At 35.2% G+C, this 25,134-nt stretch overlaps 1 protein-coding gene across 2 annotated transcripts in view; it reads left to right on the top strand.

The window, feature by feature from the left end:
- LOC106669121 (dual 3',5'-cyclic-AMP and -GMP phosphodiesterase 11A-like) overlaps positions 1-25,134 on the top strand; it is a 203,154-nt gene that overhangs the window by 36,326 nt on the left and 141,694 nt on the right. For both annotated transcript variants that reach the window (XM_014398401.1, XM_014398402.2), the window contains one exon: positions 8,266-8,317. The gene's annotated coding sequence lies outside the window, so the exon portion shown is untranslated. The remainder of the gene's footprint in view (positions 1-8,265; positions 8,318-25,134) is intronic.

Genomic DNA, 25,134 nt, shown 5'->3' with positions numbered 1-25,134 from the left:
AATTGCGATACCGTCTGCGTAGATGATGATTACGGTATTGGTGTGTGTAAGTGGGTAAGCAGTATAAATAGTAAATAGGGGTGGAACAAAGAATGCTCCTTTGTAGGGCGCCGGCTTTTATCTGTCTGCATTAGTGGAACTTTTTGCCGCACCTCACTTTGAATCTAGTGGTCAGTTAGATAAGATTACACAATAAGGAAGCGTTTAATCTTTTCTCTTATATCCATCATTTCTTTAATCATATTTTAAAGAATGCTATGAAAACATAAAATTACTTATTAACATTTCTTAAAAAACAAGTTTGAATTTATAAGTATTAAATCAGAGTTTGGAATATAAAAAAAACTCATCAGTGATAGCGTTGAACCGAAAATGATTTTCACTTTAGTCTGACAGCGAGAAAAGGCGGAACGGTGATCAATTTCAATCAATCCGCCAACATCACAGGAAAATCGTTTTAAAAATTCCATGAAATCGTCAGCAAGAAAGAAGTGTTGTTTCCTGCAAAAATTGTGTTTTAAATCCAGTCCTTAGATATGAGATTTTATGGTTAAACCAATATGTAAATCAGTAAATTAATGTTTATTCTTATTGTCTAGTATTTCAAATCGTACTGTGATGACAACCGCACTAATCGAATTTGACAGTAAGTAAGTTAAGTCGTATTGGTACAATGGCGAGTTTACTTGATGAAGGTAAACTTTCCAATGGAGATAACCCTTGGCACGGTTGATTGGTTTTGTCTGTATTATCAAATAAGTAAATTCTGACAACGAAAGTTCGGGATAATTCAATAAGAACTAAATAATTGTAATCATTTTGACTTTTCTCAATGGTCGTGTCTTTTAAAGGATATTGACGCAATTGAATATAGTGGTTTAGGAAGAAATATGGCATCCAATATGTTGAGAGATAGATGAGGCAGCAGGTGTTCGGAAGAACCAGTTGTGGACAACCGTGGACGTTTCCAAATTGGTTGATAATGCATCAACACTTTCTGAACGCTTCCAACCCGAGGAAACATGTTTCTTACGACTTTTCTTTTTATTACAATTGCAATACAACTGTCAGCTTGGCTCGGCCCGTTGAAAGTTTTATTATAAAGAAACCTTTTCCCTTGGGCTGAGGCGACCTTGGACTTGGGCTTTGCCGCTCAGGTGATTCTCGGAGGATCCTTTTGAAATTGGGTAAAATAACAATTTGCATAAACGGACAATTTCTTAACAAATCTTAACATATTCTTTCGAGCTTAATAATTCTCAATTTATATAATTGTTTCAAGGTTTTCAAGCAAATTATTACTTTTTAATTTATTTCTACGGTTCAGTTTTTAAATTTTTAAGTTTTCGTTTGACGAGTTTTGTCTAAATCATGTTCCATGTAAGTAAAAAAACGTAATGTAACGTAATTCCTGTCATAGAGGAAGGGTTAACGACTGACTCTCATTGATGTCGACGAGGGGTCAAACCACGTTACATTACTTCCTCCATATTACTCACAATTGGAAATTCATTGACTATTCCAGATTTCGAACCCAGGACCGCCAGCGCGACACTCGGGCGCCCTAACTGGTCGGCCACGCCAACAAAAATACAAATAAAACGACGTATAAAATATATTCACAGGTGGAAATCGTTTCAAAAAATCCACATTGATTTATGGTTGTCCGCTGATGAAATATAGAAAAGAAGTCATTTTTTGGCAAAGGTTGATGTAATGGTCGATTTATTATTAATTTACAATCATTTTCTTTATTTCCGTCGCACATTTGTTCCGGCTATTTAATCTGTTAGAATTATCGAGGAGGTAAGGAAATAAATTGAAGTTAATAATTCAGGCGCAATCGTCTTCTAACTTTTATTCATTTGTTCTTATAAATTTCCCTGTTAGATGGAACAAACTAAATTATATTTTTCACGTTTAATTAGTGTTTAATGTTTTATTTTTTGATGTATAACTTAGACGTTACGTTATCGATATTGGAATGCTTTGAATGGACAAGAAATTGGCAATCGGGTTTACCTTCCGTGTTTTACATTCGAACGATCCATTTCTCGGAAGAACAGTGACGAATGATGTAAATTGGAATGTTGATAACAAATCGCTAGTGTTCATTGGAAATCCAAGTGAGTCAAAGCTGACATTTACCCTTAAATAAATGATCAATTCTATCAGAGCGAATAATCAACTAGGCAAAGTTTAGTAGTTAAAAAAATGCGATTAAGTAGTTAAGAAATTTATATTATTATTTGTACAAGTTAATTATATGCAATACAGGTGGACAAGTTAAATTTAAAATAAAATGTTATAACATAATTATAAGTGAAAATATATAAAACTAATATTGATAGTAAAAGTAAATGGTGGCTTTCGCCTAAAGAGTTCCCAAAAATGCTTTTCTTCCAAGGTATGCGAAATCCATTTGTTATTTTTACTTTTAATGAAAGAATAACATAGTAATTTGATTAATTAATCTTTATGTAAGGTATTGGTTGAAAATGAAAAAGTTAGTGTCACGAGCGGATTTCGAACCCACGACCTTCGGCTAATACGCCGCTACCACTTGATCTATCGTGACTTCGATCCACTCGGACACCAACTTCCCATCTCAACCACCTTTCGAATTTTCCCTCCTTTTAGCCACTTTTCAAAACTTTTTCGTTTTCAACCAATCTTTGCATAAAGATTAATTAATTGAAAGAAGTTATTTAGTCAATCGGATCACGAAATATAATGGATTAATATAGTAATTTGAATTGATAGCAAATGTCGACGTATAAATTTCCTTTTTGAGGGATTTCCCTCATCCTGATGATTCCAAAGTCCAAACAATCTCATAATCTTTTGTCATCCTAAGTTCAATTAGTCTGTTACCCATCATGGGCAAAATCCTATAAAAACTCTTAAACATCTCCCTATCGTCCTTTCTTGTAATACTATTCTTGACCACCAGTTTTTGTTCAGACGTTTTCATTCCACTAATCAGCACTGCCATCGCTAGACATCATGGTTTTCGTTCTTGAGCAAAATGAGTGCTCCTAGAAACTGGAAAGTCTACCTAACTGATCCTAAAAACCTACCTATATGAGATATACTTTCCAGTCATCACTGGCCTCTTTCTATCAATCTGGTATCGCACGGATGCAGTGGTACGACAAGGAAGTATCTTAGGACCCATCCTCTAGACAGCAAAACCACAAACATTCCTACCTTTTCTGAAACGGTCGTTACCACTTATGCGGCTACTGAAATCCTTTGCTCTCCTTAAGATACTGTCATATTGACCAGAAAACCTGCACACCCATGTCACATCTCTTGAGTGGTTCAAGAGGTGTAAGATGACAATAAACATACAAATATGTGAACATGTCACTTTCAACCTCTGGATAATAACTACTGTTCCTAACTTCTACAATAGTATCCTTTTTCCACCAGCTAATGAAGTTCGCTATTTTGGGATATAGTGACAAACAACCCACATGAAACCCACACACACTACTCAAAAAACAAGAATTCAACACATGCTTCAGACTTCTTCAAAGGTTGCTGGACGAACGATCAAAACTGACAAACGCCATTAAACTTCGGGGTTCAAAAAAGTTCCAACCTCCAACGTATCCAATCCCGACAATCCAAAATCCTCCGAACTATCGTCAATGTGCCTTTCTTCCAATCTTCCCAATCACAATGATCTTAATACCTATCCCAATCAGCACAATGAAATAGCGAAAATCCGCTACATGATTTCACATACAATTATTCGTCCACTCAAACCTTCATGTCTGAAATCTTTCATTATGTAAAGTATGTGTGCTATCTTCCCAGACTGATCTTCTCTGACCTAGCGATCTCTTAAATCCTGAAAGTCAAAGTGAAACTAATGAGTAGTTTTTCTTTATTCGTATTTATGTATATTTTTTGGATTCATTTTTGTTTTTGTCCTAAGATGTTATCAAATCAACTTAAGCGCAGCAATTGGCGCAGGTGTAAATTAAAATTAATTAATTTTAAAAAATCTATCCTTAAAGAATCAGCACTCTGTACTCTCCATTCTGCCTCTTACGTAAAACTATTATTAACTAATAACTATTTTTCATTCATTTAAATCCAGTTCATTTATTTAAATTAGATAAGGTCTAATGAGAGAAATGTTTTTTGTCTTAGGAAATATTCTCTTCAGGTTGTAAAATTTAAAAATTCTACTACAGGCCTTTATCTTATTTAATTTGTACCAAAACCGTAACGAAAACTATCAAAATTGACTACATATCGTGAATTGTAAAAATACTTGTTATAATAACTTAAAAAAAATGAAGGTGATGAATAAAATCTTACTTCGTTTACAGTTTCACCGATTTCCCTCGACGTCTCTTATTCCATTATAAGAAAGATTTAACGAAAATTTGTAAATAAATGTTTTAATCACTGAGATGTCCCCATTGTTAATTTATTATTAATAAAGCACCTCTTTGACGTAACAGCAAAGGGGTGGATTTTTATCTCACTTCCGGTAGGTCATTTATTTTTCATCTTCGTCAGAAATAGAAACGCTTAAAGAAGATCGTGCAGGTTAAAAAAAAAATTATTCTAGTTAAAATATTTAAATTGAAGAAACAATTTCTTTGCAAGGTAAGAGTTGTAATAGAGTAATCATTTATTAATGATTAACTAATTATTTCTATTTTTAACGGTCTTTCTCTCTCTCTTTCTTTCATTCTTTCTTTCTCTCTCCCTCCCTCACTATTGATTGTATGCTAAATTCAGTTTTCTTTTTTACATGAGGGTTTAATGTGTGCAGTTCGTCACAATGTTCGATTGAATTTTTTGAATCCTTAAACAGATATATTTTAGATACGTAAAAAGTGTCTCATGGACAGACGTCACCTCATAAATTATGTGCCCACTTCTATTACACACGTGAAGAGTGGAAATCAAAGATCACATCTATTCCGAGTGTTCCTCGTGGGAAGCGTGTCAGAACGGTGAAAGAATACAAATCGACCCCAGCGGATCCCCCTCCAAAGTTTCTCCGGCTCAAATTTCCGTAGGATTTACGCAGTTTTGCTGTTTAATCTGTTAGCGCGTAGTGCGCAATTTGTTTTGTAAAATGATCGCTAATGCTTCTGGTATTAGCATTTTCATAACTGAAAAACAAAATAGCACGAACACTGGATTTAAATAATTAAGGTTTTAAGTTGAGATAAAAAAGTCAGTGTCACGAGCGGGATTCGAACCCACGACCTTCGGCTAAATACGCCGCTGCTCTACCACTTGAGCTATCGTGACTTCGATCCCCTCGGGCACCAACTTCCCGCTCGTGACACTGACTTTTTTTTATTTCAACTTAAAACCTTAATTAATTGAATGTTATTAATTGTTCAAGCGGACGACGAAAAATAGTGAATTTAAGGAATTGAAATGAAGTACACTTCACTAAAGCTCTCCGTGGCCAATTCATTTGTCGGCGAGATTCCAATCCGATTACACGACATTTGAAAAATGGCAAAAAGGAGGGAAAATTCAAAAGGTGGGGTTGAGATGCCCGAGGGGATCGACTCAAGTGGTAGGGTAGCGGCGTATCAAGCCAAAGGTCGTGGGTTCGAATCCCGCTCGTGACACTGACTTTTTTATCTCAACTTAAAACCTTAATTAATTGAATGCTATTAATTGGTCAAGTGGACCACGAAAAATAGTGAATTTACTGGGCTTAAAGTGCATCATTAAAAGGTCATATCCTCCACATTTATCGTACCAAACTAAAAGCCATTAAAACCAGTTTAGAAAGAATCCTTTTTTTACCATAGCTGTAAAGAATCATGAATTTACGGCTTTTAAAGAGTCTTTTCCACAACAATTATAATGTTTACGAAAAAATTTCTAAATGTGTCCTTGTCTACCGTACCTATCTGTATGTCTCTGCCCTTAGGAACCACCGTACTTCCCAAACCTACAGAAATTTGCTTCAATTATTCTGATCTTGAAATCCAACGAACTACTGCCCAACGTATCCTATGATTCTATAAGTCTACTTCCCTTGATGAGAAATATTCTTGAAAACCTCCTCCAACAAATTATGCATCTAGTACATTCCTTTAATAAATTCTTGATCCATCGGCTTCCGACACCTACGCACTACAGTTCAGCAATGCCACCGGCAAGCATCGATCGCATCTGGCATGACAGCAAGCTCAAAGGTTTCCATTCCACTACGTACTGCTTCATCATAAAGTCCTAATGTCAGTAACGTACGGTTCTTCACAACCCCCGATCCATCCTGCCCGGGCAGGAGTCCAATATATGACTACTTACCATCCTTCTTAAGTAGTAAAGGTTTGCTTATTATATACAGCTGAAATCCCTGATTATCCGAATACCTCCCTATCCACTTTTCCCGGCGATACTGCAAACATCTCACAAATATCCTTTCTTTACTGTTCATTCCCTACTCATCTTACCGATCAGATCTGGCATGGTAGAATGCTGTGTAAACTCAAAGACATCTTTCCAGTTATTTGTCGGTAACGTACGGTACTTCCCAATCACCCACCCATCCTGTCTGGCCAGGAGTTCTCCATAGTAATATCATTGGTCCTATCATTTGCTTCATATATACTGCTGACATTCCTAAGTATGCCAATATTTACCTGTTCACATTTGTCGATGATACAGCAACCCTGTCCGCTTGTTATTTACAGCCTCACTTTTTGGAAATTGCTACAGACAGCTCGCTGGATTTTCCGGTAGATAATTGTGCGTAAAGCAGGATATTTTCCCCTTTTCTTTGAAGCTTACACTCTGGTTTAACCGAGAGAAACACCGCGTGAAGGGTCTTAACGACTGGAGTTAGTCGGCACGAGCATACAAAAAGCACAGTGCCGGCAGCAGGACCTTTGCCAAACTCGCGTATTTTGCGGATGATGATATGGAATATTTATAAGCAGCAACGCGCCAATTGGCTGTCGATGTTGCAAGGCTTTTGTAAAGACACGCAATTGGTTTTGCCGCAGGAAGCGCAAACTACACCAGAATCATTTCCATCTATTTGAACATTATTCTATTTTGAGCTTGGGAGGGGGTTGAACAAGGATTTTCAAAATCTGCGACTTATATAAAGAGGGAGCCTTTATAAATTATAACCATACCTTGGGAATTACACTTTTTTTGTACAAAATTAAGGACTTTCGTCGGCGCATCATCGCGCACTTCTCTTGCTGTGAGAACCGTATACGGGCTAGTGTCTCACATTCACAAAGGATGTGTGCCGATGTCTCTGGTTATTGCCAGAGTCCAAATGTTCCTGCCTCTTCTTTGCCCGTCCTTTAGGCGATAGTAAAGAGTGCAGTGGCCGATATAAAGGCCAATAATTTTCCACAGATCTGTGCCTGCTGAGAAAGAGGATTTCCTTCTCCTTCCTTTTCGAGAAATTTACACATCTCTTACATTTATACACCTCATACCTAATGCTAAAGAAGAGGTGGATAAAAGTTAACCTAAATAAATGCCAATACTAGAGAGCACTACTTCCTCTTCAACATAATTTCCTTAGCGCTATACATAGACAAACACCTTACGTCTTCAAATTAGACTTCAGACTAGAACGAAAAGAACAATATCGATATTACCTTTTCTCTCGACTCTTTGATAGACGATCAAAACAATGCCTCAATAACAGAAGATACACACTACTCTGTAAACTGGTGCTCACTGAAACATCCATGTCTTATAGAATACAATCCGTCCAGAATCCGTACCACCTTTTGAGGTATTGCAAACTTTTTTTCTACATCTTAGCCTTCACGATGACTTTAACATCTCTTTTGTTCTTCACGCCATAAAAATATAAAAATTCCACTTTTCAAACAATGGTCTTCCTCTGTTCCTGATAATCCTAAACCCCCTCTGTAGTTGAGAAGAAACCAAATGCTTTAATAACCTGTATGGCAAATAATGCATTCATTTTGATGCTTACCGACAAATAGTGGGCCATTTGGACTCACATGCAGCAGAAAGCTTTGAGAACATTACTTTATTTTTTTAAAGTTAACATATTACCTAAATAATTAATGAATCCCTATTTTAATAAAACCAGCAAAAGTATGAGCGTGTGTTTTTTAAAGATTGTATGAATTTCATGATTATGAATTAATACTTTTATATAATATTTTCAAACGAACTCAATCGAATTCCCAGGATTTCATAAAATATTATTATATTAATTACTAAATATTTCATTAAGTTTTATTGTTTTTGTTATTTTTGTTACAGTTCCATGAAGCCGATTGACCTGAAGGCCTAAAAACAATACGAAGTTGAACTGGTAAGGATTATTTTTATTTTTTTGCTAAATTAAAAATATTTTGAATGTGATAAGTTTCATAATGAGTTATGCTGCATTTTGTGCAATTCCCGGTAAAGATAGAGTACAAAAAACCTCTTTGATGTATTTACATGTTTGCATAAAGTTCACAAAGTTCAGCAGGTTAAAAAGCTGAAATGTTCACAAAGACTTGATTATGGGTTAAATAAATATCCCCTCTCAGCCTCTCAGTTCTATTTTTCTAGTTCTATCTCTTTCGATTTTCTGCATCTCTCTATCCGTATTTCTCTTGCTCTGTGTAGGTATATCATCTTTCTTTTAATTTCATATATATCTTGCTATCAATCAATGGTTTTATCTTTCATCCCTACAATGTAAATCAACCTTTCTTCCTCCTCACGCCCTTTCACTCTCTTTATCATCTCTCTCTGTCTCTTTCTACCTATGTCTTCTATCTATCTACCTCTAACTATTTATATCTATTTATCTATTCATTTCTACATATTCAGCTATCAATCTACAATATATAACTATTATGTATCTCCCTCGCATCAAACTTTTTTTAGCTGTCATTTTTACTCTCTCTCTCTCTCCCCATTTCTCTCTACCTTACCTTTGTCAAATTTGCTGCTTTTTTATTCCTTTGGTTCTACCCTGTTTCTTTATGTCCCCAGTCGTGCTTACTCTGCCAACTCCCCTCCGAATCTTTTTTACTAATCTCTCCCCCTTGTATGTGTATGTTTTATCGATCTCGCTCTCTTTTCATTTGGCTCTCACTCTCTCTCCCTCCCTTCCGCTCTCTCTTTCTTTCTTTTTCTATCTCTCTCTCTATGTCACCTATTTCACATTCTGCTTTCTCTTATTCTAAGATGCCATGCTGTTTACTGATTAAATTATTTAGAGCAATTATTAGACCCAAAATTTCATTTCCTGTCGCAGTAAAAAGAAGGAATGGTTCATAAATATAAATGAGAGCAGCAGCTTTGGATACAGGAAGTATAAACGAGTGTTTTCATATTTATTTATATGGAGGAGAGAAATCAAATCTGACCCAGATAACAACTCCCCAAAGCGTTCCAGATTTATTTGATGCTGACATATGTCGTTTGTAAAGAAAAAATACCCTTGCCGTTAACAGCTGTCTATCGGCACTACGCTCTGACAAATCAGGGCTCAACTTAGTTTTTATTTTGATAAATAGAGAAAAGTAACACGCTCAGAAATATTTATGACGCACGTGCTCACATAAAAGGCGGTGACGTTTTTCTCAACCGCATAATTGTGGAGAAGGGGAAAATGGGATAGTGAAAATTGGTTGTCTCTGCCATGGGCGGAATGTATAAGGGACAAGGATGTATAAAGTCCCTGACCTTCCTTCAATATTAGATTAAACTTCCAAGTCAAGACTGTTTGCATCAATATTTTCCACCTTTTTGAACCACCCACTCTGCATATTTATCTCTTAATAAAAGTAAAGTTCATTTTAAACTCTAGAATTTATCATTCTGCTTCAAACATTCTTTTGAATATTATTTAAAAAATGATATTTATGAACTAGTCGAAACTAATAAAATATACACAATGGTGAATTCGTAAAACTCATAACATTATTATCAACAGAAAAGCAAAAGAATATATAGAGATATAAGTGATAAATTATCTTTAACGGGAAAGAAAATGTAGTTGGGGCTTTCACGTTCATTGGTCTGTCAGGCGCGTTTCAGCTTATCGTCATCGTCAGTGTGCGGTTTCCTGCTCCTTGAGGATTGAAAAAAATTGATCGGAAATGAACAAGGCACAGACATGTGGAAATCTTACTTTATCAAGTATAAAACATTTTATAAATATTTATAACTTTTATGCCTGTTTTGCACTAGAAGAACAAAACACAACGATGTCGCGACTTCTAAAAATAAAAAAATCAATAATCAGACAAATTGACATCATAACATAGTCATTTTTGATAAAAATCGGCAATTATTTAATAAAGATTTTTATTTAATGTGTTTTCGTTATAATAAATTGCAAATAAAAGCAAAATCCTCTCGATTTCTTGGAAAGAGTGGTATTTACCAAATCTGTCTAATTTTACTTCCATTTCCCGAAATATTATATCAGAAGATTTAATGTATTTTCGTCAAAGATTCTTTTTGATAATTTATTGATCCATACGAATTTTACTAGACTAAATTGTTTAAATAATTTATAATTTATACAACATGGAACATATTTACGAACAAAATCTTGTGTACCTACAGTTGTTTCGTGGTTTTAACAATAAAACTACTAAATTAATATGATATACGAAAACCCAAAATACATTAAAAACCAGCCAAATAAAAAATTAATGTTAAGTATAAAATATGTAAAACAGTTTAAATATGTTTTTATTGATAATCATTATTTACGTCTATTTATTTAGAAATCGTGAGATGCGGTTCAGAAAAACATTTTCTTTATCGTGCCAACGTTTCGATCTTTATTGAGATCATTTTCAGGGCCTGAAGATGATCTCAATAAAGATCGAAACTTTGGCACGATAAAGAAAATGTTTTTCTGAAACCTACATCACACCAGACCGCATCTCACGATTTCTAAATAAATATCGATTAACGGTCACTAATCACCACTCATTTACGTCTATGTGGAGATCGTGAGATGCGGTAGTTATTGATGTAGGTTTAGAAACGTTTCGATCTTTATTGAGAACATCTTCAGGGCTCAAAGTGTGTGTTTTCAGTGTAAATGTGTTAGGGTTGTGTGTCGTGTTGAGTGTCTTGTTTTATTATTTTCGTCATTAATATTCAGTCATTGTTTCATCCAACCTAGTAATAGAAAGCTCCCTCAAACGGGGAATAATCAAATCCCTTTTGACCTTCAGAGGCAAGTAGAATTTAAATTATAAATCTTTTTTTACAGTGCCAGGTCTTTTTGAGAGCTTTTAAGTTGTAAAAGCACTTACATCCGGTTATTTAGCAATGCTGCAGTGGATTTGGATCTGAGCGAATTTTTAAAGAGCCGAAGGTGGTAGGATTATTGCCATCCACATCAATTATCTATAATATATATGTTTTAAATTCAAAGGTAGTGATAAAAGTTAAAAACAATATCTTGTGTAAAATCTGTTTTTCTTTGCTTTTGAGTTAGTTTCATCAAAAAGATACACGCAGTGAGATGAAAATATCGTAAGACGTCTTATGAGAAATCGGTTCAAATATCCGGCGTATATGTCCGAAATGCCGTTGTGTCCAAGGTTTTGGTCAACCAGACTGGAAACAGAGGGACGGAATTTCCAATAACAACCCATTTCAGAAAGCCCGACTAAAAGCCCCAGGAGGGAGCACCGCGTCGGGCCGGGGGTATTGCTCAGAATACAAATGACATTGTAATTTCTTCTTATCCGCCTCGTAACTTATTATCCAATTTAATTATCCAGCTTACGTTTGCTCTCTGAGTTTAGCAAAGTAAAATACCAAGCGGAAAAAATATCATTATCTTGAGAACAGCTCCCTTTCAACCACCCCTTTGTTGCCATTGTGAAAACCTTTTTTTTTTTAATGAGCCCTCCTTTGTAAAAATTTAATATGTTAAGTTTTTGTTCGTTAATTACATGAATTATACGTCCACTGAAAAGATTTTATTATTTAAAAATACATTTTGTAAACTTTCTTTTTCTGCTACCTAGAAATATGGTCATTAGAGAATTTGCAATACAATAAAAAACCAAAGTAATTAAATGTGACAGAACATATTTCATAGAGTTTAAATATCGATTTTACAAAAAATAGCCACCGTTCATGGATGATTATTTAAAAGCCATTGGAAATGAGGCAATTAAACTGTACCTAAACTCAGCGTAAAACTCAAAGCTGGTCTGGAAATGCTTGTGAATGCGTGTGGCTTATATACTGACGTGGCAAAACTTTAGGTTCCATAAAACCGTTTATTTAAGTTTGAACTCACGCAATAGACAAGAAATACTCAAAAAGAGACTAAACTATGCAGAGATGTACATATTCTTAGACATCCAAGCAGTACTGATGGCTACAGACTTCCCACCTTAAACTCAAAGATGGTATGTGAGTCAAATCTCCAATTCATGGTAAAATGTCACTGCAGGAACGTTACTTACATTGAGTTACGGCATGACGTGAGAGGATTGCAGCAATGGACAGACTTACAAACTATCAAAAGGAGAAGCAGCCCTCACACCCTGTAGACCAAAAACACAAATCGGCGCACCCCTAAACATGCTAAAAGCGGAACTGAACAAAATGACATCTCAACCAGGAAAAGGAAAAAGTACCTCTCCATCAACAGCAGGAATTAAGAAAAATAATAACCTTAATACTGGCCGTACCATTGAATTACAATAAGCACACAAAAATGGGAAAAACTGAAACACAAACCACCATGAAACAGCAGAGACATCGGAACATGTTCTATGTGACCGCAAAGTGCAAAGCGTTATTTCGGAAACGGTACACCCACTTCACAAATGTGAATGTAGTACCTAGGAATGATGGTGATGAGAAGGACGATAGTAGGACGTAGGGGTTTCGTATAAATCTCCAGTGCAGCTCTTTGGCTTATACAGTGAAACCCCTCTACAACGGGCAGCTAAGGGAACCGAAGAATTGTCCGTTGTGGAAAGGTGGGTAACAAACCACTAGAATTTATGAACAAAATTCACCCCATAACCAATGTTCTATGTATGTAATTAAAAAAATTTAAGAAATAGTCACAGAAAAAAAAAACAGTCCGTTATTTCATTAAAAAAGGTGTGTCCGCGGTTTAGAGAGGTTTCCGTTGTAGAGGGTTCCGAAATACATTGATTTCCTATATCATTGAATCGGGACCATTGTGGAGGGGTGTCCGTTAGGAGAGATTTCACTGTAGTACTTTTCCTAGTTGAGGGAGAAGAGACAGAGAAAATAATTGATTCGGACACAAGAGTCGCCTAAGAATAATAATGATACAATATTTTACAAATTTGGCACTTGAATTAATGAAGATTTGACGTTAACATCAAGTAAAATAAGTTGAACTAAGTCACATATCACAAACTATAAAAAATATAAGTTGATAAATAAGTTATGGAAAAGTAATAATAATAAAGATTCTCTGTCATGTGCTAACATAATCACTTAATGTTTTTATGTAAGGTCTTGGTTGAAATAAAAAAGCTAGTGTCACGAGCGAGTTTCGAACCTACGAACGGCTCAATACGCCGCTACTCCAACCACTTGAGGTATCGTGACTTCGATCCACTCGATCGAGGTTGTAGATTGAGATGGGGAGTTGGTGTCCGAGTGGATCGAAGTCACGATAGTTCAAGTGGTTGGAGCAGCGGCGTATTGAGCCGAAGGTCGTAGGTTCGAATCCCGCTCGTGATACTAGGTTTTTCATTTCAACCAAAACCTTACATAAAAACAATAAGACTTAATAGTTGAGAAAAGGAAGGTAACAAGGGTTCTAATGTAGTAAAAGCACCTAATAATATTGTGACCTATGTTGTCTCTGTTTGGAGGGAGATGAGATGTTCGTACAGGAAGTATTTAAAAGAGGTATCAGACGCAGCTTTGCGGATTGGCACAGGAAGAGAATTCTAGAGATTAGTTCCTGAGTTTAGTTCGATTGATTGATATCCGTTTTTTAATAAGTGTCATTGACGCAAATCCTTTGCCCGGGTATCTTTTGTACAGTAGTCATTTCAGATTGCTTCTTATTCTAACATGATATGGCTGGAAGTTTCTTTCTTTTGTAACCTACATATGAGGTCAACGTCGAATATAGCCGTGTAGTGCAGGTGTTTTCTCAGATGTGTATGACCTGTATACTGCCCTCTACTAAATTGACATTTACTATGTCTAAATGTAGAGATTTTTTCCCCAGTCTAATTATGAGAACCGCAGGGAATAAGCGAATGGGAAACCTTGGAAAATGATCAACTACCTTAAAGGCCGTGTTCTTTCTGAGGTATGGACATAAAGAAGCTTAGTTTATTAAGCCAATTTAGCAAATCAATAGCACAAACCAGTGTACAAATGCAGAAAAGCCGCGTTGAATGGACACGTCCTGAACCCTTTTCATCCCAGAGGATTTTGCAACACATTGCTCAACCCTGATAGCCGGAGGGTAGATCGTTCTTTTTTCAGAAAAAATGGATCGGCCGAAGATGTGGCCTGTCGCCTGGCAACCGAGATCCCTTGGCCTCGCACCGATGGAATTTTTAAACTTCGAAATCATGTTAATCATCTCGTTGTGAAACCACGCAGACTTCGATATTTTTTAAAAAACCTACCTCGCTGTTTACACAACGAAAATAGGGAGCAAAGTTTGAAAATTTTCCTTTTCAACATACATTTATTCTTTTGAATAAATTTGTAATTTCGTTTTTTCGCCTAGCCTTTAACAAATTATGTAAATTTGTACTGTTTATGCAAATTCAGACCATTAACAATTAAAATTAGGCTTTGCACCTAATACACCTATTTAAATTCTTGAAGAAAGTATTTTGAAATTTTGATAGAGGAAAACCCCTTTTTAACTTTTAAAGCGCAATAGTTATATTTTAATACAAGGAAAAGAAAAATTACATTTACTCTAGAGAAATTATTTACAAAGGTTCTTCTTTGGAAGACATATGTAAATTTTACTTTAAATTCATATTTAAAACAAACATTTAACGAGAGACGAGCGAATTTGTTTGCACATCTTTTTTTCGTCGTAAACGCTGCTAATATTCCTTTCTTTACTGACAAAATATTGTAGTCATTCGAATCTCCATACATTCAAAAAGGGTGGAATGGAAGAATTGTTTTATTCATTTAAAAATTACAGTAGATAAGTGTAACCTGACATTTTTGACGTCCGAAGGGCAATGGGGCTTTATTACTTTCTACAGATATTTCTTGTAAGTTTTTTGTGTTTTATAATTTACAAACGATTGTAATTAGCGGAAAAAATTTCGCGTTGTAAAAAATCGGATAAAAATGATATACCATTTTTGGACTTACACATATACAGGGATAAATGAAAATACTGCCATGGTGGATTCACTAAATAAATCTTAGTTCATTGTCACCAGAACGAGGTTTCCATCTTTACTCTTTCTTGTAAAATTTCCATTTTTTGGATTTTAGTAAAAAATCAGATTTCTTCGTATAAAATGGTAATTTTTCAACTTTACAGAATTGAAATACAAATTTGACCTTTATTTCTCAAAATACAATCGATTTTTCACAAGACAACAACATTTCCGTTGAAAAATCCGCGCTTCCGAATTCACAGTAGCCGCTCAAAGAATAAAAAATGACAAAACCCATGTTTCTTTTTTTTAAATGCTCAATTGTGGCTCGTGCAATAACTTTTCCACAAAAATTTTCAGGGATTTCACCAAAGTTGCCTTATTTTCTAAGTTTTCCAAGAACATACTTTTACCGTTTTTAGAACTTTTCTTAGTGAAATCTCCTTTGCAAGGTTAGTAAAACGTGATATCGAAACCAAGGAGAGCAAAAATATTTATTAGTTTGTAACAAAATCAGATCAATTTCCTTCCTTCTTTCCGTCATGTCATTGCATGTGATGTCAATATTTTCTTTTGATGGGTGTGCTGTACATGGAACTTTTCAGGGTTCTCCATATGTAAAAATCTAATGGGGTCAGATGAAGGCTCCTCGCTGGCCATGCCACGAGAAGAATGTACCTAATTTTTGTTACCAACTAATAAATATTTTTATTAAAAATATGATATGTACGATGTTTTTGGGTTGCTGCTGTTCGCTAAAGTTGTGAAATACGATTTTATGTGAAGAAATCAGATTTTTTACTAAAATCATCAAAATGTTAATATCCCATGAAAGAGTCAAGAAAGAAAACTCGTTCTGGGGGGGGGGCAGAATTACGGGTTTTTTTACTGAATTCACTATGGCAATATATAGCCATTTTTCAGGCAAATTAAACTTTTTTTCAACCAAATGAAACTTTTTTTCAATGAAATGAAACTTTTTTTAATCAAATGAAACCTTTTTTCAATCAGATGAAACTTTTTTTCAAACAAATGAAACCTTTTTTCAATCAAATGAAACCATTTTTCAAGCAAATGAAACCTAAAACCTAATGATAATAATTATGTAGAGGTATAAATAAATGACATTATAGTACTAACAATATTTTTTATGGGGGGCGTCGGTGGCCGCAACGGTTTAGGTTTGACACGGCGCTCATCACTGTAAGGTGTCCAGCGGCCCTGCATTCGAACCCGACACACTTACAAATGGGCTTTTTTTCAAAAACACCGGCACCCTGAGGGCTTATATGACCTCTGCTGTTGCAAATCCTCGTAAAAAATAAATAACATAAATAATTTTTATGGTGAGGTTGAAGGGTTTCTACAGACACGTCTCTCGACATGAATTGCAAAAGTGAACCCGCAAAAGTGATACCCCCGCCAACACGAAAACGCCCTTCCACCTGATGATGAGCTAAAAGGCTCGAAATCCGGATTGATGCGAAACAAGTTACTGTGAGTAGGAACCATCTTTTTAAAAAGGATTGAACTCCACACCCACCCCATCATTCATAATTTCTATCACAGAAAGTTGTTGCTCGCTCAAAAACACTTTTCTATCCTACTTAATTAAATTTTGACGGGGTGTATGTAGAAACGTTTGATGAATACGGATCTTCACAAGAAACGTTCTTGTACCTAAGTCTTACGATTCAATTATTGTAATATTAATATTCATCACCATAAAAATTATTGTTAGTACTATAATGTCATTTATTTATTTCTGTACATAATTATTATCATTAGGTTTTAGGTTTCATTTGCTTGAAAAAAAGATTTAATTTGATTGGAAAAAGGTTTCATTTGATTGAAAAAAGATTTCATTTGATTGAAAAAGTTTCATTTCATTGTAAAAAAGTTTCATTTCGTTGAAAAAAAGTTTCATTTGACTGAAAAATGCTATATACATTTAACCCTGTAACACCCTGTTTAGAGCATGAAACCAACCTTTATTATTAACATGTATAAAAAAGACCCACCATTAGCAGTAGAATACTAAACAATTTGTCATCTGTACAAATTCATTTTCAACATAAGTATAATATACCAACGAATGTAGTCAAACATTTTTTAAACATTAGTGACCTTAAATTCCATAAAAATAATTTAAAAACTTTAATTATTTTGTTTGTTTTTGTTTTCTGAGTTCACAGAAGAACGAGTTCTCTTTCAAGTTGAAGAGTATGTAACTAGAGTATATAACCTTGTAGCCAACACAAAGGCAGAAAACCGTCGAAAAAACTTTCTTTGTTAATCTTTCTTTCTATGTTTGTTTACGATGGGGCTCCAAATTTTTATTCCCATAAATAAATTTTCTTCATCATCTTGATAATTTTTTGAACGAAATTGCTTACATTAAGCCCTATTGGCGAAAATAATTCTAATCAATCTGTGTGTATTATCTAGTCATAGTATTTCAATTAAATATTTGCTTGTACTATAGAATCATTTATTCATATCTCTCCAAGAAGACTATGTAACAACATTTTTTCTTCTTGGATGGTCTCGTTACAATTTATAATAACAAATAATATAGAAAGACGGTTTGGTTACACTGCTCAATAAAGGATTTGTTTTCTTCGACAAATAAGGATTAATATTTTAGTCTAGATTTAATGATGTTTTCGCACATAATGGCTTTTGTGGAATGCTTGAAACCCAACTCGGGCTCTTGCAGAGGTGTTTCTCTGAAACCGCGAAGAGAACCACTTCCCAAAAATAATGTATTTAGATCGTTGACGACCACTTTCCAGACAACTCCTCCTCAGAACACCTACTTAGAATTCACTACAGAAACTGAAAATAACCACAGCATCGACTTCTTGGACTAAATAACCATAACCAAGAATAAAAGCGAAATCCAAATGTAAAGACATCCCTCTGCAACCGACAATATCATAAACGCCCAATCCAGCCATCCACACAAACATAAAATTTCAGCACTACGACACACGAACCACAGACTGAAAACAACCCAACAGAAAATTTCAAAAAACAACTACAAGCAATTACGAATATCGCAATAAAAAATGGGTACAAAGCAAGCACCATCCAGAAACTACTAAAAAAAATATTTTAAAAAATAAAAAACGAAACACCAATAAAGGACAATACTCTAATACACCAGAAAGGAACCTACAGATTTACGAACTTGTTCAACAAACTCGGACTACAGGTAAACTATTAAAAAGAAACACAACTGATTCGCTAGACGATACCGGTGTTTATACGTATCACATGTCATTGCGGAGACACATACACATACATTGGACAGCCTGGAAGAGCGTTAAGAAATCGATTCAAAGAACATCTCAGATCCTTTAGACACAGCGACGGGAAATAAAATTACGCCATACACCACTAAAACCACAGTAACAAGCATGACTTGAGTACAAACGGACAAAAAGGACGAAAACTCAACGTACTGGAGAACCGAGAGTTACAGAAACAAACAACACTTATAGTCGGAAACACTTATAAATGTACAACCAAAATATATTCACAGACTACTTCTACACCACAAAAACACAACATAACAAAAAAAAAAGAAAACGAAAACTTCATGGGAAAAACTCACAACGCACAAATAATAACCGACAATGGGAATAACCAATATAATAAGAAACCAATAACACCGTGACCACGCCTCCTAAAGCAAACGCTGCTAACGACAACCGACGGACCTTTACTCGGACAAAGTGACTGACAGTTCCTCACTGAAGATGTTGCAATGCTGAAACCCATTTGAGTAATTCAATAAATCCGCAAGGGAAGTCGTACCCAATAAGTAACCCAATGCCGGTTCAAGGCAAGTTTGACAAATGTATGAGAAATGTTTTGCTTTCAAGACCACTTTGTAATATGTATAGTTTTTTTGTTGTATGAAAAAAATAAAAATCCCTTTTTATAAATATTCAAACTTATTACGATTAAATTTCATTTTTTCACGTATTTAATATCTACGTCATTTTACTTTATAATGTAAATTTATTTTATTTTTGCATTAATGATTGTTTTAAATAAACCTAAAGACTTAGTGTTTAATGTGTGGTGGTTTAGTGACCGTTAGCCAATTTTGGAGATCGTGAGGTGCAGTCTGATGTGACGTAGGTTTTAGAAAACCGATTTCTTTACATGCCTACGTTTCGATCTTTATTGAGATCATCTTCAGGGTCAAAGTGTTTGTTTTCCGTGTAGATGGAAGTCGTTCTGTGTGGGGCATCTCAACACGTCATACAAGAATGACACATCTACACGGTAAACAAACACTTAGAGCCCTGAAGATGATCTCAATAAAGATCGAAACGTAGGCATGATAAAGAAAATGTTTTTCTAAAACCTACGTCACTCCAGGCCGCATTTTTACGATCTCCAGATAATTAGTGTTAATGTTGCAACACTATTTTATTTATCCTTCACAGGCTTGTTTTAAAAATTGAATATTGGTTTGTATCAAAGGACAGCCATAGAGATTATCGATGAAAGGATTAATTAGACCTTCGGATAGTCATTAAACCACTTTTCACCAAGAGAATGGTTCGGTGATTTTGAAAGAGTTATTGATCTCCTTGAATTACTACCTACATTGGGAGTCAGATAACAAAAACAGGAGGAAATGTCTGCCAGCAAACGAATGTACATACGGTAATAAAAACAATCGTTTATTCACGTACCTTGACGAGAGGGGGTTGTTAGCTTAAAGTAGAAGACACCGCAAATGTCCTACTTTATTTAGAATCAACTGCCTTAATTTCTGTTTGTAGTCGTGATGACGCGCGTGGCCGATGACAATATTTGCTATTTTTGTGTGTTCTATCCCGAAATACATTCGGCCGAGGGATTGTACTTCATACTGTGACAGGGCATATTTCCTTTCTGAAGCTGGACTTACCGATAAGAAGCGCCTAGAGTAGAATTATTTCGGGCTTGATTTATTTAAGGCTATTGTCTTATAATGATGGATTTTTTTCTGCCTGACAAGTTAAGCTCCACTTTAAAAAATTGGCGTATTAGCCTGGATTTTCCCTGAAGGGATTTCACAGAAAGGACATTAGTCACGGGAAGGAGCTCTGACAAAAGACTGTCGAGATGGAAAAGATGCGACCAGGATCTGAAGTGGGATCCTTACAAATCTCATCTCGAGACGTTATAAGTAACAAAAAAGATGAATGGCTGAGATTGATTTGTTTCATTAGAGCGAATTCAAGGGCGGCACGTCGTTGGCGACAGATTGTAAAAATATCGGGCTTCTTCCCCATTACTACGCCTTATTAGACGAAATATTTTCTCCCGGGATTTATTTTTATCTCTCTGAATCTTAAACAACTTAAGTAGATTTTATAAATTTTTGGCACTTTTTTTTGCTTTTGGTTAAACGGTTCAACTATAAAAAACACATTATTTGTGCCCTTTGAGACTCGTTGATAATTCGTTGAGCAATTTTCTTATTCCAAGGAATACTGTTCAATAACATGGAAATGATTCGATTTTTCCACTTCAACAAGAATGAAAGATGGCCTAGCGAAAAACTGACATATACAGCTTCCTAAGGAATCGCCTTCTTTTTCTCAAGCCGATTGATTAAATCAAGTGGGAACAAATTAAATTACAGATATTATCGAATTTATTCAAGTTTATTTACATTCATTTGGTGCCACTAATTGTTTAATGCATTTTGTCTCAGATTATACAGGGTGAATTGCTACTCGTGCTACAAACTTCTCCAGTAGATTCTTCACCCTAAAATGAACAAAAAAGTTCATATTGTCCATGGTCCGATTCTCAACCATTTCAGAGTAATTTCGCTTTTTATCGATTTTGAAAGATATCACGTCCTGGCGTCGGAAAATCGTGATATCTTTTAATCTAAACATTTCTCTGAAAATCTAATAGCACCGTTGAAATTCCCGTTAATTTTTCAATAAGAAGATGACGGTGGCAAAATGTTTGGGCTAATTTTTTGTGTTTTATTTCAGCCAGAACTACAAAAAGAGTGGAAAATTGTGTAAATCGGAAAGTGTATAAAGTAATCCAGAGTTTCTAATTTTAGTCTCAGAAGGCAGCAAATTTGAGGAAAACTACCTGATTTAATAACGCTTCCAACGCACTCGTCATTTTCTTATTTAGTGGTTGTGAGACCAAGATGTTGATGACAAAAAGAGAAAAAATGGTGGTTCAAGGATTGCTAATGTTTGAGAGTGACTTGCTACTCGTGCTACAAACTTCACCAGTAGATTCTTGACCCTAAAATGAACAAAAAAGTTCATATTGACCATGGTCCGATTCTCAACCATTTCAGAGTAATTTCGCTTTTTATCGATTTTGAAAGATATCACGTCCTGGCGTCGGAAAATCGTGATATCTTTTAATCTAAACATTTCTCTTAAAATCTATAAGCACCGTTGAAATCCCCGTTAATTTTTCAATAAGAAGATGAAGGTGGCAAAACGTTTGGGTCTTTCTTCCTTGACCTTCTAGCTGTTTGTAAACTTCTTAAGCATTACATACTAAATGGGCATTAAATTAAATTAAAAAATTTCAATGGAATTATGATTTTGATTCTCTCTAAAAATTAACGGGGATTTCAACGGTGCTTATAGATTTTAAGAGAAATGTTTAGATTAAAAGATATCACGATTTTCCGACGCCAGGACGTGATATCTTTCAAAATCGATAAAAAGCGAAATTACTCTGAAATGGTTGAGAATCGGACCATGGACAATATGAACTTTTTTGTTCATTTTAGGGTGAAGAATCTACTGGAGAAGTTTGTAGCACGAGTAGCAATTCACCCTGTATTATTTGGATTTATACAAGCCCAAATCTGCACGTATATGTACAGACACATGTACAGAGTTGAACCTATTGCTTCTCGCACCTGAAATTACAGCTATTATAATTTACAATAAGATACCGGCAGCCCTCGAGAATCTTCCACCTTGATTGTTGGCAATCGGTGTCAAATCTGAGTCTTGTCTTTCCAGCCGCCGAGGTTCGGCCTCCGGTGCTGTCAACAGCTGTTTCAGTACCCAATGCATCCAAACCCATTCACATATAACTCATTCATAAATACATTCTTTCTCATTTACATATATTTCAGTCAATTAGCGTGATAGAGAACTCCATATTTCTCCATCACTCTTTATACCTAGTGTACAAGTAATCTAATTTTTAAATTAATAAGTCGATTGGATACCCGCCATCAGCACTCCTACAGTAGACATTCACGCCAATAAATGCATTCCTTTTCAACACGCCAATACACAAAATCTACTACTATATATATTAAACAGCCGTGTTTCCTCCAAAAATCGGAACAGGTGACTGAAAGATTCGATGCCGTTATTATATTGGGCTGCATTCCTACTCACTCCCTATATGGAGCCATGACACCTTTCAATTAAGTGGAATACATTAAGCAATCTTTCTCTGCATGCCGGATACATACGCGGGCTTTGGCCCAAAAGTAAGTGTTCGTGTGTAAACCGCGTATGGCCAATTCTAAATCGTTAGGTTAATACTTTTAATCTTCTGCGGTTTAGATTCTTCGCGTGCCACTTACCAATCGTGCTTTTGACGCGTAAGAGCGTCTCGGAGCAACCTATCCACTGAGGCTGCCACTTCTTCTTTACCAAATTCTTTATCGGTCGTCTAGCGACAGTGGGTCGGATCACGATGGTAAAGTCTTCCAGCTTGACAACCAGACAACCACTACCAATTTTTCGATGAGCTTCAATTCAGCGTATTCTTTGAATTAAGCGCAACCCTTGGGGCCTACAACGCACTCAGGGAATAGTGAACACGAGGTAGGCTGAGTTCTCCCCGGATTGCACGAGTTCGAGGGGGTGCCAGATCGCATACAGCTCTGCGTGTATACACTGCATTACGTCTTTATTAATTATTAAGGGTCCACGAAGTACACGGCGCAAGACACACTTTCTGTAACATTTGACTCGTCCACGATGACGAGGCAAAAACCTTCGCCGTAGTTTGAGGTAGACATTTGGAGCTGCAGTCGATTATACTGTTAAAAAATAACCGTTTTCAATTGAAACAGGTAAATAATTTATTTGTAATTATATAATACCTTGGGACTCTCGACACGACACGCAAGAATGGCACAATTACACAGAAGACAAACACTTTGAGCCCTGAAGATGATCTCAATAAAGATCGAAACGTTGGCACGATAAAGAAAATGTTTTTCTGAAACCTACATCACACCAGATCGCATCTCACGATTTCTAAATAAATAATACCTTAAGTAGATTAATCCAAAAATCGGACTTAGACGATTTTTCTGTGTATACTTAATAAATTTTGAAAAGTTAACTATCTCTGACACTTATAGATAAACAAAATTTTGTAAATGTTAAAATAGGTAGATAAATCGGTAAATATGTAGAGAAAAAAATTATTTGAGTCTTTAAAGTTGTAGCTGTAAAGGTGCTGTGTGTCGTTATACAAATGAAAAGAAAAATTATACTACTTTCAGCAGTAGCCGTGGAAGTTTTAGTTAGGCTGTTTAATGTTTAGTTAATGTTTAATGTTAGCTAAAATTCTTAATAAAACTATTCAAAGATGAATTGGAAAATTAGCATATTAATTACCTCTTTGCAAAATCTGGATTATGTGAATCAAGGAAGCAGGCACTCGTGATATGATCGTAAAAACACCACTTAATTGGTAGTTGGGTAGTAAGCCCTCTTGTATGGCAGAAATTACCTTGTATATTAAAAATACCATGGATGAGACCAATAGGGAAAAAATATTCTTTACTTGTGACAAACTCCACACACATTTGTGTTAATAGATGTTGAAAAGAAATGACGCGCAATAATAAATAGATACTTTCGGAAAATGCAATTAAACTTAATCGGATGCAATAAACAAAGAACTTTTTGAAGGCGAATTGAATCTAGCAGTTGACTGCGTAGATGATTAAATATCGAGCGCGATCGGAGGAAAAAATGATTAGAACAGGACCAAAACGGGAAGTGAACAGTGCTGGTCAAAAAACGGACACTGGGGTGCGAGAGAGATGATCAAAAATGATTATCTGGATGAAGGAGCGTGGATTGACGGGGTTTTCATGCGGAAAATGAAAAATTTTGTACTTCACAACATAGGCGCGAACAAAAGTGAAAATGTCAGAAAAAATGTGTGAAAATTGAAAAAGCATATGTCTGTAAATGAGGAGTGAGGTTAAAGAAAGCTAGAGAATGAGAGAAAGAGATCAAAAACCTGTCTTTTAATTTTAAAAAAATTGAAAAATTATCTTACAAACTATAGACAAAAATATATGTATCTGTGTCTGTGACTGTGTATCTTATTTATTACAATATATTTCAGACTAATAATTACGACATATGTTAATTTGATTATAATACCATTTACAAAAATTAAAACCTTGTTTTAGTAGAAGAATTTAGAATAGATTAGACTTTAGGCAAAGGATAATCAATTTTATCATTTACTCAGTCATTTATGATATTATCAGTTAATTTTTTGAGTTTAATATATAATATAATCTTGTACTTCATGGATTGCTCCAGATCCAATACCTTCTGTGTGTATCATTTATTAGTTTTTATTTTTGGTTTCCATTCTTAACTTGTAACGTTGTTTTCATCGATTCAATGTGAAGTTTGTAATAGATAATAAATCCATATTGAAAATAAAATTTCAACAAATTTAAATAGGGAACGCTATACTTTCTGTAATTACAATTTATCCAATTGGCGCT

The sequence above is a fragment of the Cimex lectularius genome, unplaced genomic scaffold (assembly GCF_000648675.2).
Source record: "Cimex lectularius strain Harlan isolate CLEC.00 unplaced genomic scaffold, Clec_2.1 scaffold283, whole genome shotgun sequence".
In the NCBI taxonomy this organism is placed as follows: Eukaryota; Metazoa; Arthropoda; class Insecta; order Hemiptera; family Cimicidae; genus Cimex; species Cimex lectularius.
The sequence above is the reverse complement of the archived record's forward strand: the minus strand, read 5'-3'. Positions and strand labels throughout refer to the sequence as shown.